At 33.2% G+C, this 16,903-nt stretch overlaps 1 long non-coding RNA gene across 1 annotated transcript; it reads left to right on the forward strand.

The window, feature by feature from the left end:
* Positions 1 to 4,857: 4,857 nt before the first annotated feature.
* LOC122032151 lies at positions 4,858 to 6,702 on the forward strand. Its single transcript, XR_006125971.1, has 2 exons — positions 4,858 to 5,401; positions 5,489 to 6,702. It is a non-coding gene; the product is annotated as an uncharacterized LOC122032151 (long non-coding RNA).
* The last annotated feature ends 10,201 nt before the right edge of the window (positions 6,703 to 16,903 follow it).

Below are 16,903 nucleotides of genomic sequence, written 5' to 3' on the forward strand. Positions count from 1 at the left end.
CCACTTAATTTTCCTGTGATGATATCTTTTTGAATATCATCAGCCCTAAAAACATGGATTTGATCATTGGTCGATAAAATCGAGGTAAATGTCTCTCTTATATGTTAGTCATTATTCCAAAGGTTAGTGGTCGTTCGTGATTTACCTCCTCCGTATTGATCCTGAAACGGATTGACGGGGGCGCTAATGACAAATATATTCATCTTTTTACCATCATGAATTTGATTATCGGTAACATGATGTTGTGCTGCAACCTTTGGTCGATCTTTGCTTTGACAAAGCAATTGTACTTTTGATGATTGTCAGTCCCCTGCTTTCTTTTGCTTGTGGTAGAAGATTGACTAAGTTCCATCAATTGCAATCTCTCCTTATACTCCTTGCAAAGTAGCACTTCCATCTAATGTAATCTCTTCATAAATATTTGGTTATGGAATGACACGGTGCATCTTTAAAGACCTAATCATCTACAATGATTTAGGTACATTTCCATTTCCAACAAAAATTTATAAATCAATTATATTTATTAATTATATATATTATCAATCTATTATTATAATTAATATTAATATTATTAATTAAATTTATTTTTTTAAAGAATAATTAAATGTCAAATTGATTTAGTTAGAAAAATAATTAGGATTAAATAGGGTTAATATAGTAAATATTAAATTAGATTATCCATTAAAATCTCCAAACAAATAAGTTTTTGTCCCATTACTTAAGTTTAAACCAAATAACATTAGATTATGTTTTATTTCCTATAATCTTGATTATATAATTACCAGGTAATCACATACCCAAAGTAATATACAATAACGTAAATCAAATGCACCCTAAGGGATTCGAACCTTGCTCCTATGATTCATTCTTTGCATTTCAAACTTCAGAACTTTGGAACCCAAATTTAGAAATCAGACTATGATGAATTATTGTTTTTCAGAGTTTTGTTATTTTTTCCAACAACCACTTGATCCAATGAGTTTATACATAAATCAGTAAACTCATATTATGAGGGTAGAAATTAAGAGAAAAAAAAATTAATCATATTATTGAATCCAAAATTGATACTTAGAAATACATAGTATAAGATCTTATATAGTTAAGTTAAGAAACCCTAAACTCTAAATATAGACAAGAAAAAAGACCAAATTATCCTAAAAGCTATAAACAAATAAATATATATAATCTAACACCCCCCTCAAACTCATGATGCTACAGCTAGAAGCATTGAAAGTTTGTCAGATAGGAAACGAAAACGTGAAGTGGAATGTGCCTTGGTGAATATATCAACAATCTGTAGTTTTGAAGGAACAAAAGATAATGTGATGGTGACAATCTGAAGATGATGACGAATAATATGACAATCAATTTCAATATGTTTCGTCCGCTCATGAAAAACTGAATTGCATGTAATTTGAATAACATTCTGATTATCACAATATAACGGAGTAGGTTGATGAAGAGAGATATTTATATCCAAAAGCAACCAACGCAACCAAACTATCTCACAAGTAGTTGAGGTCATGACACGATACTCAACTTTTGTGAAAGATCTAAAAATAACATTTTACTTTTTACTCTTTCTAGAAATGAGAGAATCATAAAGAAAAATACAGAAGCCAGTGGCAGATTTGCGATCCATAAGATCACCAGCCCAATCCGCATCAAAGTATGCACGCAGCTTAAGAGATGAAGTAGAAGGAAACAAAAGACTTTGAAATTGAGTGCCCTGAAAATACTTGAGAATATGAAGAACAGCAACCAAATGAACTGTAGTTGGTGTAGTGACAAATTGAGTAATCACATGAATAGCATACGCAATATCTGGACGAGTCACAGTGAGATAAACCCAACTTTAGTTCGATACAAACTAGGATTCGACAAAGGTGAGCCATCAGATGGAGAATATCGAGCATTAGTCTCAATAGGAGTATCAACAACTCTATTATCAGTAAGACTAGCACGCTCAGACAGATCATATATACTTTGACTCAGATAAAAGATAACCTTTCGGGGAATAAGCTGTTGGAACCCCGAGGTGTTTTGATGTGATCAAACAAGTTAAGCTAGGTCCTGCGTTGTTCAACCCTTGTGTCTAAGTGTGCAGGAGCTTAGGAACACAGGAAGTCGAGCGGAAGACGCGGCTAACGAGAAGGACGACACGGGGAGAGAGCCGACGGGCTCGGTGCGTCCGAGGGACGAGGTGACCGCGGAAGAGTACACCGGCGGACGAGAAGAACATGCGCGGCGTTCGAGGGACGAGAAACCGGGAAGGAAGGCTGCTCGAGTAGAAGGCCGGAACATGGGTTCGGGTGAGCCCTATTCCGGAAGGCCGAGATCACCCAAGCAAACGGAGCCGGAGTGAACAGACCCGGACCGAGATGAGCTGGATCGAGACGAGCTGAACCGGAGTCGAAAAGTCAATTTAAGTTGACCTTAGGGCTCCGGCCGCCCGGAACCATTCCGGGCGCCCGGAACCGGGCGCCCGGAATCGACTTTTCAACAGGATCGAGTTTTGACTCGATCCGACCGTTGGGGGATAAAATTTATCCCCCCAGGGCGCCCGGAACCCTTCCAGGCGCCCGGACCAAGACTATAAATATAGCCTTGGTCCAGAAGCAATTATCAATTAAGAACAACTACTTGTAATCCAGTGCTTTCATTTGTGTTATTTCTTTCTGTGCTTTCAACGCTGTAAGAGGCTACTCCGCCCAGAGGAGAATCAATTAGTGCGCCTTCTTTGCCTTGGATTAACAATCCTCTGATTGCAAACCAAGTAATTCCTCTGTGTCTACTTTCTGTTTTAATTAGTCTCTGCCTTTTTAATTACAAGTTCTTTTAAGTTAGTTGAATATCCGAGAAGGGTTTTTGGTTTTATTTTGTAGGGCAATTCACCCCTCCCCTCTTGCCGGCCTCCAAAGGGACCTACATAAGCAACCTCAATACCCAGAAAGTAGCATAGTATACCCAAGTCTTTAGTAGCAAAATAATAAGCCAACTCAAACTTCAAGAAAGTAATTCCATCAGAATCATCACCAGTAATAATCATGTCATCAACATATAATGATAAAAGAATACAACCTACACTCGTACATCTGATAAACAATGCTGAATCATGATTACTATGATGAAAACCAAACGAAGTAATCATTGTAGAAACTTCTCAAATCAAGCACGAGGTACTTGTTTGAGACCATAAAGTGCTTTATGAAGCTGCAAACTTCATTAGATTGGTGTGAAATACTAGGAGGAGGTATCATATAAACTTCTTCATGAAAATCACTATTTAGAAATGTATTATTGACATCCATCTGATATATTCTGGATCGACAAATAGAAGCAACAACAATTAGAGTACTAACAGTCGTCATTTTTACAACATGAGCAAATGTTTCCTCATAATCTATGTCATACTTCTGAGAATAACTTTTATCAATAAGATGAGATTTGTATCATTCAATAGATCCATCAGATTTAGTTTTGATCTTATATACCCAATGAGAATCAATAGTATATTTTCCTGATGGCAATGGAACCAAATCTCATGTATGACTTTGATGCAAAGCAGCTAGTTTAATGCACAGGACGTCGATGCTGAAATCGGCAAAAATAGCATCGGCGCCGAAATCAACAGAAAAGAATGTCTGTGTCGAAATCGGTAGGACAGGGCATTGGCGCCGAAATCGACAGAAAATAGATGCCAACGCTAAAATCAACAGCAGCAGGATAGAAAATAGATGTCGGCGCTGAAATCAACACCAGTAATAGGAGACAACAATGACAACAGGAAGCAATAACAAAGGGCAGTAGAAAAAATTAGGTCCGTGAAGGAGAACCGCTCTGATACCATGGAGAAATTAAGAGAAGAAAAAAAAAACTAACCATATTATTGAATCCAAAATTGATACTTAGAAATACAGAGTATAAGGTCTTATAGTTGAGTTAAGAAATCCTAAACTCTAAATATAAAAAAAAGGAAAAAGGACTAAATTATCCTAAAACTTAAATAAATAAATAAATATATATAATCTAACAGTGAGTATCATTGAGATCATGGAACCCAAACTTGTACCATAAAAATCCATTTCAACATAATTTTTCATCCAGATTTCTTTGTTTCTGTTTTCTGTTTTTTTTTCCCTTCTTTCTTCAAATCCAGACCCAAAATTTCAGAATTGAGATTGATTTCTGGATTCCGATTTCCAGATTTCAGTTTCAGAACTTGGAATCTTTCAATCAATCCAGAAGTCGTGGAAGACTAGCTAATGCAGTCCTCTGGTTTGTTCTTGGACATGTTCTTTGATAAATGGGTGAGAGAGGTTTTGCAACCGAGTCTCTAACTGCGCAAAGTGGTCGTAGGGATGTTTATTTGGTTTTGGAGATCAATTTACGGGGGTGGTGGTTTTGGCAGACCAGTCACAAGAAAACCGAATTCAGATGGGAAGGTAGAAACAATGCAAACATTACGAAGCTTGGAAAGGAAATGCTAACCAACACCTAGGTGGATGTAACCAAGGGTATGGTTTTCTTGAAAATGGAAACATGAAGATGGACAATAGCAGTATCCATAATAACGTGCTCGCCGACTGATTGATGACAGGTTGGTGTGGATTTTGAAAATTAACAACTGTTAGTAGATTTTATTAATTTGATGTATTATGTCATGCGCATATGGTCTGTGTATCTGTATGAACCTCCTTCCATATCCGTGGGACCGGCACTAGGGGGGACCGGCACTAGGGGGGTCGCTAAGATAGCGGATCTATCTTTTTATTAATTTGATGCACTACTAGAAATAATGTCTATTACGATATTTTCTTTATGACATTTAAATTTAAATGTCACTATAAATATTTTTAATGACATTTATCAAAAAATATTATTTTAAATATAAAAATATCATATTAGATAATATATAGTGACATAATTCATCAAATGTCACCAAATTAGTAACCTAATAATCACTTAATAATTAAATTTTTTTGTTATTTTTCCCTGCCCTAACGCTAACCCGACCCTTTCCCTCATCACAAAAATCGCGATTTTCTTTCTCTGTACTCGCTCGCCGCTCCCCCACCCTAAGCGCTGCTCCGATCCTCTCCCTTTCTCTTCCGTTAGCTGCTCTCGTCATCGCTGCTTTTCTCCGTGCTCCTCCCTAATCTGCTCTCAGCGGCGCTCCTCTCCCTTTCTCCTCCCTCTGCTCTCGTTCGTTGTCGCTCCTCTCCCTAATCTGCTCTCACTGTCGCTGGGATCTTCACCCACGCTCACGCATACCTGTGCCGCCACCGGCCTCCACCATGATTCCTCCACAGCACTGCATACACGCTGTGATTCTGCCTTTCTCCTCCCAAACTCATTCTTGTCGTCGCTGCTCCCTAATCTGCGGATCTCACCGTGATTTGTAATTTTTTTTTTAATGTTGTGGATTGGAAGTTTTGCATTGTATATGCTCCTAACTAATTTCTTGCTAATTTCTTTTTTTTTTTAGGTTGTGGATTGGAAGAATTTAATAGTCACCTTGCTCCTTTCTACCTAATCGAATCAAACAGGTATATATAATAATAGTTTTATGTTTCAGTCCTTATCTAACAAGCTTCACTTGTATATGTGTTTGGTCTTTTTTCTTTGAATTTTGATGGATAGGTTTCTTTCTTATGTAACGTTTTAATCTTAGTGAGTGTTATGAGATCTAGGGATTCTTTAGTTTGCTCCACTTGGCTAATGATCTCAGCTATGACCTTGCTCATCACCTAAAGGTACTTCATTAGCAAATTCACCCTTATATCTTGTGCTTTGCACAAAACATAACTAGCTTAAAGACATCCTTTGAAAGGTTCGACAATAGAGCCATGGACTGGTTGTATCCCTTGTAGTTGTAATCATAATTTAGTTGCTTTGCAGAAGAAGCGTACAAATGTTTGATCTTGTGAGATTTTTAGAGATTCTTAATTTCTTGAACTTGGTCACCTCTACATCTCATGTTTATTCTCAATATAATATAGAGGTGTTGGTTCTATGAAATTACCTTATTATTATGGCTGAGTTGGAGACTTCTACTAAGTAAGTTTTCTACTCATCCTAATCGTCAAAACTTACAAAATCATGGGAGTTGATTCCTCAACAGTTGAGGTAAAACTCCACACTCACTTGCATGCAACATGAGAGCATGCAAGATACCAACCATCATCACAGTAAAATAACCAAGGTGCAAACACAATTCCAACATGCGGATTTGTGTTCACACTTACACCTCACCAACATCACGGCCAGCTCCATCTTGCCTTCATCAAACAGATAGCAGCTTCAAGCAAATCCAGCACGGTGACAATTCCAGCATATCAAGAACACATCAAAACCGGATAGCAATTCCAAACTCAGCTTCACACGGACAGCAGCTTTACTCAGCACGGTGACAATTCCAGCACATCAGAATTCCAGCACACACAGTAATGGATTGGAGCAAAGTACCTAAAATAGAATGAAAAGAATTAAGAGAAGCCTTAACTCATTGACAATTCCAAACTCAACACGGTGACAATTCCAAACTCAATGATTTGTTAGTATTTAGTTAACATTGGATTCAATACTTTTACATTAGTAATGCATTTGTATTTTTGTGATGATGGGATGAATTATATATGATGACATGGCAAATGGATTAGATATTTTGGATATAAAAAAATTTTATTCTTATTGTGACGATGGTTAAATTGTGATGATGTGTAACTTTTTCTATTATGTGATGAATGTTTTGTGGTCTGAATAAATATTATTAATTTATTGTAGTGTATTCTAAATGTTTCTATTTAATGTTTTTATAAAATATTATAATTAACATTTCATAATGTCATTATAGATTATATAAGATGACACTTTAAAATATCCTTATAAATTATCATTACTAACATAATTTATTGTCCTTATATAAAAATTTAAAACATTTATAATTGTCAATATAAATTAGTTTAGGTGACATTTATATTTGTCCTTATTTACATAATAAAAAGGCATACATAAATGTCCATGAAATATGTTTTCGTGACAATTTCGATTGTAATTATATTCCTAGATTTAAGACACTTTTGAAGTTAGCGTAAATATTATATAATGACATTATACAAATGTCAGGAATGTTAGAGGGTCTATGCTAACACCGTATATCAATTCATTTTTTGGTGGTGTCACCATAGCTTTAGTGTCACTAAAAGTATACTATAAGGGCATTTATGTGTGTCCTTAAAGACGTTAATTCTAGTAGTGATGTCAGATAATTTTCTTCCTGAGCTACCATCTGAAATTATTCTAAACTATGAATTCTTTCAGAACAATTGATGCGGGAGGATTTAAAGATTATTATTATTATGATATTTAAAGTATTTTTAATATTTTAATAATTTTATGTTATTGTATTTTTAGATTTTGAGTCTGTTCAGAGATAATTATAATAGAGTTAAAAAATGGCTAACTGATATAGACAGTTCTTTTAGACATAACATTTGATATACATTTTTAAATATTTTTGTTGGATAATAATAAGTATGTCAAAAAAAAAAAAACATAACAATTACACAAACTATTTTAAAGTGTATTAATCATCCCACTGCAAAAATTACATCGTTTAACGATGAACATATTTTATATGTTATCATAAATTTATCGCAAGGGATACTCATAGAGAAGAGTACGGCAAAGGAAAGAGTATGTCGGAAGAGAAATTGTTGATGGTTGATCGCCATCTCAAGTGGAGAGTAAGTCAAGATCGCCGATCTCTAGCTGAGAGTAAGCCGAGATCGTTGATCGCCCGAGGAGGAGAGTACAATTGATCATGAATAGGATGATCGAGAAGTGAACTTTAATTTCTTCCTAAATTTAACGACAGATATTAATTCTTTTGTCCATAATAGCGACGGAATTAAATATTCCATCATCAATAATCGACTGATTTTTTAACTTATATTATAGAAATAGCGACAAAATATTTAATCAGTCACTAATAACGCCGGTGAAATAAGTTATATGTCACTATATAAGTAATAAATTGAAAATTCCGACTAAATAGTGACGGATTATTAAAGATCGTCACTAATAACGACGAAGTAAATATTAGCCATCACTAATAGTGACGGCATAAATAATTCGTCGCTAAATTTGTTGCTAATGGATGATTTTTTTGCAGTGTCCCGTTTCTATTTATCAATACCAATAATTTTTTTAAATTTTAATGAAATTATTTTTTTTTTTCACTTTTTAAGGTACATGATGTATTAAGAATCTCAACAACAACAACAATAAAACAACAAAAGAAGATAAACTTATATTACAAGTGTCACTCAATATCAAGTTGTTTACTCCTATTACATAATTATACAAGCAACAAAATTTTTCCACACAACATAGTAATAATCCTTAAAAAGAAAAAACCCATGTATCCAACAACAAAATAAGTGTTAGTGCCACGTATAATAAACCACATATATGAACAACTTCATAATTAAAGCATAACATATGCACATTTAAACAATAACTATGATCTCATCGTCCTCTTCATCCTACAATGTGAAAGAGAAATTTCAATATTATTAAAAGGACAATAACAACACTATACATATAATTGAATTGATGTTTATTCAATATCATCTTACCAATTATTTTAGAATTAATTATTCCAATCAATATGATCACATTTGAATTACAAACACATTTGTGTTAATTACCTATAATTAAGCAGTTGCTGCAAACAAATTAAGCATATGGTGGCTTCCTTACAGTATAGTTTATCAAGATATAAATACTTTATTAAATAATATATATATAGATATACTAAATGTTAAAATTTTGTGAAGAATTCTAAATAAGTGACTATTTTCCGGAAATCTTCAGACTCTGCAGTTTAGGGAACAACTCATCGACATCGTGAGATTTTGACCATTCCTCTAAATTATCCATCTTATCCAAGTAGAGTTCTTGAAGGGAAGGAAAGCCTCCGTACCCATGGAACTCAGCAACCATATGTGTGATTTCAGCCATAGATTGCAAGTCAAGCTTCTGAAGAAACTGCAAATTTTGTAACGGAAGAATATCCTCACAAACTCTGCAGTTCATAAGGCAAACTTCAGCCAAATTTGGCAGTGGTAACTCTATCAACCATGTTGGAAATTGTGGGCTCCTATAATTCGATATGCTCAACTTCTTTAAGCTTGTGTTGGGGCAAAATCATCCAACACGTCCTTGTCATATCCTTCTAAACCATTAAACTCTATGCATAGTTCATTAAGTTTTTTATTCCTCAAGATTTGTCTTCCATCACAAGAATAATTCTTAAAATCTTTGTCACCAGCAATAAAGAGAGGTAAGCTTCGAAGATTAGTTAGTCGAGATAATCCAGAGGGAATGTGTGTCAATGTATTATCCATTGGTAAATGGAGATCCCGAAGGTTTTGCATATTCCCTAACTCTTTTGGTAGCTCTCGAAGTTTGCAATTGAAACTGAGATTGAGATACTGTAAATTGGATAGATGGGTTATGGAGTCGGGTAGAACTTCAATTTCATTGTAATTAAGGCTGATTTCAGATTCTCCCACGGTAATCTATCTTCATTCCATACATCATCCATCACGAACAGAAATTTCTTCCCAGAAAATGCATTTTCTATATTCTTTCTCACTAATTCTATTTCTGAGATTTTGTCTGGCTTACCAGTATCCTGTTGTAATACAGAATTCATTATGTTTGCAGCATCAAATTCAGCCCCAACAACTGTCCATATTCTTGAACTTTCAAAATAAGCTTTCACTGCATCATCATTGTACGAGCCATTGCCTTGAGTTTCTCGTTGAGTTCGAGGAGAATTGCCACCTTACCGACCATGAAGTTACCCGCGACAACTGCTGAAGATGCTGCCATAGCTCCTGATGAAGGATGCAGAAATTGTTTGCTGTGGGTGTGGCTAATGATAGCTTTGGAGGAGAAAAGAGAAGCAATAATTTGCAGGGCGACGACTACTTAAAGTTTTCCTTTTTGATGAATTATTAAAAATGATTGGGTCTCCATTAAGATTGTTTATCAATTCCAGCTCACCATGCAGTGATGTGGTATTAATTAATTAAATCAATGTCGCTAACGCCACACAAAACAAATTTAATTTCCAATTCCGTTAATTAAAATATCTGTAATTATATTGTATATTTGCCAATCAACCCGCAGCTAGATTCTAAAGTTCATTCCTACCGCATGCGGGATAGGTTTTCGTCTAAATTCCAGCTCAGGATTAGGATTAGGATTAAAATTAGGGGTGAGTAAAAGTTTGGTTAAATCAATTAAATCATCGAATTTAAAAATTCGGTTCGGTTTATTCAGAAATTTGATTTTTTTAACGTTAATTCGGTTCGGATTTGATTTTAAATTTTTTATTTAGTTAGACCAAAATTTTAAACTAAATCGACTTTTTAGACTATAAATTCTAGACTTAATCAAATTTATATTAAGTCAAACTAAATTTTTAGAAATAAATTGATTTATTCGATTTTATTGAAAATTTGATTCGATTTTTATCAAAAAATCGATTCGATTCGATTTGTTTGAAAAAAAAATCGATTCAATTAGATTGGATTCAGTTTTAATGAATACTTAAACACCCCCACAAATTTCCAATTTCTTTGCTTAAAATATCTATAATTAATGTATTATTTTTTAACAAAAAAAAACACACATCATGTAATTATTTTTGGTACCATTATATTTCTATGAGATCTATTAAAAAATTATATTTGAGTTTAAACGGATTAAATAATTGGATCATTATTAAAAGTGTAAATCGAATTGGGTAGCTTGTGACATGACCTAATTTAATCTTTAATTCGATAGGTGATGTTTGGTTAAGCACAAATATTTCAAGGTATAAAAATTTAAAAAAACTATCTAAAAGTTTAGGTCATATCTAACAAAATTTATATTTGCTTTGCATAAATTTAATTTGAATAAAAAACTTATATCTATTTTGAATAAAATAAGACATTTTTTTGATATTTTTTAAAAATAAAATATACTCTTAATATTAAAAAAATGTTTTTTTAAATTTTTTATCTTTAAAATTTCCATAATATATGAATGTCCCAAGATCCTTTGGAATAATTTGCAGGCTATGACTACTTCAAGTCTTTCTTTGTATGAATTATTAAAAACGAGTGGGTCTCCCATAATTTAGATGGCGATGATTCTAATTGGATGGTCATTCAAGTAGGATTTGAGTGGGCAGATTTTGATTTTCAGATTGATGGATTGAAATATTAAAATTTGAATCCGATCTGATTAATATTTTGAGTTAAATTATTCGACCTAAACACAATCTTTTATCTTGATTAAATCTGATCCGATATGATTCATTTATAAAAATATGTTAATCTTAATCAATCCGATCCAAAAAGACCTATTTTATAAAATTATGCTTATTTATTTCGAACTCAACTAGAATTTGACCTGAATCTGATTCGAAAATATTTATAAACGAATTCGTAAGTTGTAATTAGGTCATTTAAGGTTAATCTAAATCTGATCCATTTATTAATCGTATCAATTAGGTCAATTCAAATCTGATCCAAATTTAATAAAACCTGATTCTAATTTGATTTTTTTTTTTTCATATTTGATTCGGTCATATTTTCATGTCGAATCAGAAATTACCCCCCTAATTCTAATGATGAAAATTTACTCCGAATTCAGTAGATATTGGATATCCAATTTGAATAGAATAAAGCATGGAGGGATTTTTTTTTTAATTCATTTAAATAATCAAATAATCAGAAATAAATTTTTTTGAATTGAATATGGAGACAATACATGAAATCATATCCATATCCAACCTGAATATGGATAGAATATGAATATTTAATTTAGGAGTGAGCATGGAAATTAAATATTAGATTAGGATATGGATGGTGATAAAGATGAATATAATAAACGAAAAAAAACGGAAGGTATGGATTCCGATCCATTGCTATGTGAAGATAAAAATAAATAAATATGAGTTCTACTCTTAATTAAGAAAAAGATTAATAAATCATAACCAAGTACTCTAAATCATCCGTTTTTTCACAATTTCTATGTGAAGATAAAAATCTCTAAAGACAATAAATCCACAAAAATATATTTGATTATGGTTCCATAAAAATCATAAGCCTAAACCTGCTTAAACCCTAACCCAAATTAAAAATTTTTAATTTTTTCTATAATTATTTTTGGTAGGTTTATAAGTTGATCTGCCTAACCCGTAACCGATCGTGAATTGAGTTAGGAATTTTTCAATCCGTCAAGATGATGAATCAATTCATCCCATCCGGTCCGATCAAATGACAGACCTATCAATAGCCGACCTGCCTCATTATAGATCAGCCAGTGTGACAGTTCTAGAGGTGCCCTTTGAAATCTTCCTTTTTGATAAATTATTAAAAATGGTTGGGTCTCCAATAATTTGCAGTGATGTACGTGGTATTCATTACATATACTTGAGGTCTTTTGAAATAAAAAACCGAGGCTCAATTAGCAAAAGTAATAACTCTATTATTATATATAGACTAGTACTAATTCTTTTAAAAATTTATTTTGTTAATCACTTTATCATCACAAAGAATAATTAATATAAAAGCAAGTATTAAGCAATAAGATTAGACTCAAATTCAGCAATATATATATTTTTTCAAAATAAACGAAATTGAATGGACCGAAATCAAGATGGGCTAACCTATCGGCAAGATGGACGAGATCAAAGAAAGCAACAACACCCGCCTTATTGGACTTAATTTTGATCACTAAACTCTTTACTAACAACCATCAATATAATTAAACTCAATTGTTGTGGCATAATGGCCTTCCAATTAGAAAGTCCAACTCGATCTCAAATCAAGTAACTTCCCAATGAATGATTTTGATTATTTTAAATTAGAAACTCCACTTGTCCTGAGTAAATATTTTTTTATTATTTTAATCAGCTCCTCACTCAACGAATTTCGATAAATTGGTCAAAATCAAAAAATAAAAAATCAAATGAGGAGCCCAATTCTTCTAATGACTTTGCTCTTCCGGTTCCACAACAATTGTGCTAAATGGAGTCATAGGCGGTCAGCACTATTCGGTGCATTAATATTTGTTAGTTATTGATAAAAGTAAAATACATAATTTATTTTTATTTTATAAAAATTAAATTTTGTATCTTAGTTGATGATGCATCAATCTTCGACACTGTAAATCTTTGAAATTGTTAGGAATTCTAGTCACGGATTGCTCGAACTCGAGATAATAGTCACGTATCTCGAACTATCAACGTTATGTCATAACGCTTTAACCCTTAACCTGGTGATGTGTGATGATAGTCTTCTTGTGTTCTTCTTAATAAGATAGAGACTACAACTCTCTTTTTTCTTAGACTCTCTTTCATTTTCTTTCTTTTTCTCTCACTCATACTTCACACAAGAAATATGAATTTATAGGATAAGAAAAAAAATATAGATAGTCATTTTATTATGGGGTTACTAACATTCACTTATGTTAGTGGAGTCATGACATGAAGTTATTAATATTCATTTATGTTAATGGAGTCATGAAGTTACTAACATTCACTTATGTTAATAGAGTCATTTATGTTAGTGGAGTCACGAGATAACTCCATTATCCTATTTGAGTGCCCCATAATGAGCATACATTACTAACACCATATGAATGCCCCAGAGTGAGAATAAGTTACTAACATCTTCCACTTGCACATAGGGACATTTAATTTTCATCACTAGATCAAAACTCATGTGACCCATCATATCACCATACTAAGCTTTCATACAGGGTTGAACATTGTGTGACTTGCTAGCACACTTCATATAAAACTACTCATTATATTGCACCTATTAAGATGATTGAATAGTCATCATTATATCATAAGATACAAAATTTCACTATATCCCAATCGAAGACTTAATACAACCATCAAGCTACTTTCCTCATCGAAATCTCCAAATCATACTCAATTTTATATTTACTAATATGTTTTAATCTCTATATAGATAAACATAAAAGACTAGTCGATGAATATTATATGATGATGTATTATCAATTGGTCTTTCTTTTACCAAACTCAAATCTATTAATCTCATCTCAACTGCTTTTCTAGACCTATTCCTCAAGCCTCAATTTATCTTACGAGCCATTAGTAAACAGATTAAATTAACAAACACTAAATCATGACATCAAGAAACAATCGATAGTAATAAGGGCACAAGAAATCCCATCCAGAGGATTTTGGATCTCACATGGTGGGGCTCGGGGATATAAAATTATTATCTCTTATAATATGATTCCTGTTATCCCAATCATCATATCACACGTGGTATGAAATACATGCCACAATATTAATCTCCCATTTTTTAGAAGAGCATGTACCAATTTTCTCTAATATTATGTAAGTATGAGACTCAATCTACATATAAGACTCCACATAGATATCTATGAAAAAATACCTTAAAGACATATCACAATCTCATATTTTTTATTTATTTAAATTAATAATTAAATCATATTTAAAAGTTTAATTATATCTTGATTATTTTATTTATTGTTTAATTATTTTTATGAGATAAAGTGAATGAGTCATTATTTTATTTAGAAATAATTATCTTAGTTCTCAATATAAATAATTTCTTATTTAATAGTTTGATACAGAAAAATCAATCGAATATGAGATTATTATTATTTTTTTTAAAAAAAAAATCATGAGCAAACAATTCAATTATTGCCTTTATAATTTTATAAAATATACAATGACTTTATACATATTTTCCTCCCTCTCTTTTAGGACTCTTTCATACCCAAACGAACAAACATAAAAGTATACCTTTAATTCCATAATTTTCTAATAGTAATATTTGGAATATGTCTAATCCTTTGTCGGTCTTCGTTGTCGTCCTCCTTTGTTAATTTTCCAACTAACTCCTTAGGCATGTACATCAAATCGAGACTTTGGAGATGAGTGAGGAACTCTATGCCAGGAGGGACCATCTTTAATTTTGGAAGATAATTCATTAATAGCTCATTTAAATTTGTCATGGCACCTTTCTCTATCACCAAGTCAATTAAATTCTCCATGTCTCTCAAGTAAAGTCTTCAAAGACTAAGGAACCAAATAAATTTATAATTAAATTTGGATCTTCGATTAGCTGTGATTGTATCAGTTCTACACGCGTGAGCTCTGCGCAAGAACAAATAAATCTAGCCATTTTTCCTTCAAATAATCTCCCCGATAAATTCAACTTCTGAAGTGGAGGCGGTGGAAATTTTAACATTTCAAAGTTGAGATGATCTTCACTTCTTGCAAACAAACGTAAAGTATGAAGTTTCCTCATCTTAGTCAATGAGGTGCAAAGATGAACACAGTGGGCTTGTTCCACCTCCTCAACTTCTAATGATCGGAGCTCTGTCATATCTCCCAATCGTTGTACAAGCTTCTTGTTTGCTTTAACTGATCTTAGAGTTTGTAGATTCTTCCACTGCCACGACCCTTCAAAAGTTGGCATTGATCCCCCAAATTCAACTTCACGTGCAGACACAAATAGGTGACGAAGTTGCTTCAATCGTGTCACACCTCGCGGAAGCTTCACTATATAGGAACCATGGAGGTCAAGTGTTTGCAAACTCTGGAGCTTTTGGATATTGTTGGGAAGCTGTTCCACACTTGTATACATCAAACCCAAATATTGAAGGTTAAACAAGGCTGAGGTTTCATTTGGTAAGTTGAAAATTTGATCTCCTTGCAGCCTCAACACCCTCAGCATTTTGAAACTGATTAAGGCTGCTCTTAGGGAATCTGAACTGAAATTGAAAGTAGGAAACATAACCAAAGAGCGAACCCGTGAAAGGTTTGTATTCAAATCAAGGGATTTAGCATTTGCTTGAATGGAAAGGCGGCGAGTTTGATCATCCAAAACGGGTGGTTGCGAACCATCAAGAATCATGCAAAATTTTGCCTTTCTAGATATTGTTAGGTTGTGCACTTATATGCCAAGACACTCCTTATGTATTTTGTGGATAATTATTTAATAAAGGCAAGAATTTATCATTAATTAATTACTTTTCTGTACGTATATGATTAATGATAAAGTCCCACAGATTAATGAGTATATTAATCTGAAAATAGTTCTTGATCAGATAGATATCTAGAGGGGACATGGATATCTAGATCAACGCTGAGTATGACTAGGTCGAGATAGACCGGAGGGATGGATATCCAAGTTGTACTTGGGGGTGCCTTGAGTTTAGAGGTACACTGGACACGATCCACTCAAGAGGAGACCACATATTAAGCATCATTGGTTATTCCTCTTATGAACGAGTGTAACTGATCTTTTGACTTGAGACCTTCATTTATTCTATGCGTGGAGTTATGTGCTTTGATGCCGTTAAAAGCAGTCTTTAATCGGATTGTGATTAATACGATAGTTGGGTGTATGACAAAGCGTAGAGAGAATAGTGTTGAATCAATAGAGGATTCATTGCTCTCTTGGATTAGGAGTTAACATCCTAGCCGCTTGATAGAGATATTAGTGACTCAAAATCCATGGCCATGGGAGGAATGATTTATCATTCAAGAGGAATCTATTATATCTTGGAAATCAAGTAAAACAATTAATTTGGTAATGATGCATAATGTATCAAATTAATTGGGATGTAGGCTTAGATGAAGAGATTGAATTACACAGTAATCGGTTCATAGTGGTTTACAGTTTATGACTGATATTAATTTTATCACGTTGGGTGGCTAAAAACTGTTGCTAGATGGTTACCTTAGTCTGTGTATGGATTTACACTGCCTTCGTGTATAAAACCTAAAGGGTCGCACGCATAGCACGTAGACATGAACAAGAGT

This window comes from Zingiber officinale, chromosome 11A (genome assembly GCF_018446385.1).
Source record: "Zingiber officinale cultivar Zhangliang chromosome 11A, Zo_v1.1, whole genome shotgun sequence".
NCBI lineage: Eukaryota > Viridiplantae > Streptophyta > Magnoliopsida > Zingiberales > Zingiberaceae > Zingiber > Zingiber officinale.